Raw genomic sequence first — 3,775 nt, 5'->3', positions numbered from 1 at the left:
TTACTTATATGAAAACTTCAATGGAATTTGATGAACCTACTCCAAGAACAATTAAAAAATTGGAAGTTTTCCTAAACTTCAAAAAATTAAAGAATATCACATTAAATTTAAAGGTACTTTTTTTTTTTTGAAGAGTGTATCTACTCCGCTGCACCGTTAAGAAGGCATAAAGGACGTAATAATCCATCGGCATGAAGCGAAGAGTCCACCCATAAGCCTGAGCCCACGCTTTGTTACCTCAAAGGAGAGCCGAGCCGTTGAGAGGGAATTCAAATATGAGTTTTGGAGAGGATTTCCACGCATCACGCCCCACCAACCAAGCTAAGTCCAGTGGGTAATTAACTGTACACTAAAGCTTCCATTTTGGTTTGAGACAATTTTTCTATTGACTTTTTTAAGAAAGCGGACGTCCCCGGTTAGGGGGACATCCCAGTCGACCCTAGCATGCAACCCACACCAATTTACACGGGCCAGACACTTAAGCTGGTCACGAATTTGCCAAGGGATATTGGAACTCGGTACCAGGCCTGATGGCCAGTCAGTTCGTTCACCAACCTACATTGCTTTTTTAACACCATTATGTTATATTTGGTCTATTTGTTTACTGCCTTTATACTAAAAAAATGTTCTATAACAATTTAAAAACGTACTTATATTCTTCAGCAGCATATTATAGCCAGTTAAAGAAGTCTTACCAAAACAAGCCTATGCGACTCGTTGACGAAAGCCTTATGGCTTATCTAAGTAAAAAACTTTTCGAACTAGAAATTTTTTCCTAATGAAGGAATGATTGTTAGAAGAACACATTAAAAAACAAGTAACCAACATAAACCCTAAGGCTTCATTTTGAGATGGACTTATAATTATTTAAATATACTCACTTAGCGGAATAGAAAAAAGAATGAACTTGATGTTTATCAGCCTTTCTAGTTAGGCTCATTATTAAGATCAATGAACGTTGCACATTGATACTGCTATAACTTATACTTAGTTCGTGATAATAGATTTGCTCCAATGGGCTACTTTCTTTCACACTCATCTGAAACCAATTTGAATAACAATTTTAAAAGCTTGACGTATGTAAACAATGTGTTGTTTGCTTATTTAAAAAGTCAGCGTTATGTTAATCGAACACCGATACACAATGTCTTTATGCATAATGCTAAGTTTTTTGAGGTTGATATACTTTTTTTAATGTTGTTTTTTTTATTCTAAACCTTTACTCTTCAATGTACACATGCTGCTGAAGAATACAAAAAATAAGCTTGAATATGCCTCTATTCTGTTAATGCGAGAATCCACTTGAGGATGATGTAATCTTACGTTATATGCGATCTTATACATATATGAATTAATTCAACGGATTGAAGAAACCAATAACGAGAAACTAAAAACATGATTTGAACAATACCATTTAAAAACTTGATTACATTCAAATGTCAACTGAAAATGGAGTAAAAAACAATAAAAGACCATCTAACAATACTCTAGAATCACTCACTCCAACCGAACTCAAAAACAGATAGAGTGTGAATGGATCGCGCCATCTTCCTTCATTCAACACATGAATCACACGTCAAAATTCGGTCATGTGAACAGACGCAATGCAATCATATAATACACTCCACACGCAATTCTGGTAGTTTACATGAAGAAAATAAAACACAAACTAGTGAAACAAGTAACGCCAATATTATTCGACCTATGCCAATTCCCTGCCTGTGTTCGGGGATTGCGAGAAGCCGTGACGAGAAAAGGGAAAGATCGACTTACCTCACAGCGACGAAGAGTGACTGGATCCCCGTGGTATTCGAAGGCAGGGATCGACAGAAAAGAGAATGTAAGTTCCTCATTGAAAAAATGAATTTTATATTTAGAATGGAAAACTGTAGAGTTTTTTCGGTTGAGATGCCTTATAACTTGGACGTGATTCATGTTCAACCCTTTTTGTAAGCTTTTCAAAGATCAAAAATGCGAGGTTGATGGAAGCTACCTTATGCCAATCAAATTTTGTAGGAGGCTGAGAGTAGGTGATTTTTTTTTAAAATAAAGTAATAATATTATCTATAATTAATTTATTATATGAATTTTAGATCTGGTCTCAAAAAATAGCAACAAATTAAACCCAAGAAACCAATAAAATTGATATGAACAAAATTTATTTTACTCTTTTTGCAATCGATTAAATGATTTCAATCCGATAATAAATAAAAGAACAGTAACAATACAATAGAATTCTGAGGATGATAGAAGGTTATCGAGAGAATTAGCTAGAATGTATTATATTGTTAAGAGCCATGACGTTAATAATTTGTTCATCTCCGAACATGCATGTTAATTACATAACAAACCCCCTTGATTCGAAAAAACAAAAACAAAGTTGGGAAAGGCGGAAGCGAGGAGCTCTGTAGCGATATGGTATTCCAAAACTACCCTCTGCGTGAATCGCTCAGGATTCTCAGGCGATTAGCGCGTGCCTCCCGATCTGGGGTAATGGGGGCGAAGAATGAGGTTACTGCCGGCACACTATCCAATATCTTGGATTTCTCGGGTGCAGTAGAGGAGCAAGAGCTACTATCGCTTCGTCCGGGATCCTTCATCCATTAGGCCGAACTCAGCGAGAGGAAGAAGTAGAGGAAGGAGCAGACGAGATACGTGAAGATTGAGAAGAAATGGATTCTTCCGACGGGGAGGGAAAGGGGAACAGAAGCTGGGAGAATCCGTACTCCTCTTTCGGCTTCGATAAAGGAGTTCTCTGAAATGCGGAATGGTTTAGATGCGATGCCTCTTACCACAAGTGAATACAGTCTTCCGCTCCCCTACGCACACGGCTAAGATATGGCCCTCCGAACCGTTTCCCGCCGGAGCGGGCGACGAACTTGTTAAGGTCTGTCACCACCGCAGATTCCGCGAGCCCTTGTTCTACCAACTTCTAGAGTCTCACACGAGCGTGCACTATGCAATTCTGTATATTTGTGCTGCTTATTACCCGCTACCAAGTTCTCTCTCTAAACATCATATGTTCTTAGATCTCGGATGAATAAGGGCAGAGCCGCAGAGGGCCGAGAACCGAAAGCGGCTTGGAGGGTGATTATATGTAGGCCGCTTCCACAAATTCGGTAGTGTGTAATATATTTACTATTAATCAAAACTAATTTTGAGTTGAGTGAATTCAAAGTTGATAAATTATTTATTCATTTGGAAGTTTATTTGAATTCATCTTATTTTTGGATGAGTTCATCAAAAGTTATTGTAAGATCTCTTAATAAAATTAATTGTCGAACAGATCGAGTGCAGTTACTTAATTAGAAATTTGTTTAGAAATTAATTTAGATCATATCATTTGATTCACGACTTACAATAATATCAACGTTCAAATGAGACAATTCATCGACATCATAATGATCAATTTGACTCCATATTGAGCATCAAATTGGAACGCTTAGAATAATTAGAGATTTCGGTCATTTTTGATACTTAAATGATCTTCAAAGCATTATATGCTTTTAATGAAAAGAGCCTAACACAAGTATGTTTAATTCTGACCTCATTTTTTAAAACACCTATCAAATATTAAAAGAACATATGACGAAAAAATTTCATATGGGCTATCTGATAAAATCTATTTTGGGAATGAGCTTTTCATCCACATGCTACCTTAAAAAGAATATAATTAAATGAATTATATGTCCACATAAGTGTCTTTCGAGTGCCACATTGATACCATCGACGATCAGAATACCATCATTTGAGCACCCGTTGTAATCTCTCTCTT

This window comes from Dendrobium catenatum, unplaced genomic scaffold (assembly GCF_001605985.2).
Source record: "Dendrobium catenatum unplaced genomic scaffold, ASM160598v2 original_scaffold_224352, whole genome shotgun sequence".
Classification (NCBI taxonomy): domain Eukaryota; kingdom Viridiplantae; phylum Streptophyta; class Magnoliopsida; order Asparagales; family Orchidaceae; genus Dendrobium; species Dendrobium catenatum.
The sequence above is the reverse complement of the archived record's forward strand: the minus strand, read 5'-3'. Positions refer to the sequence as shown.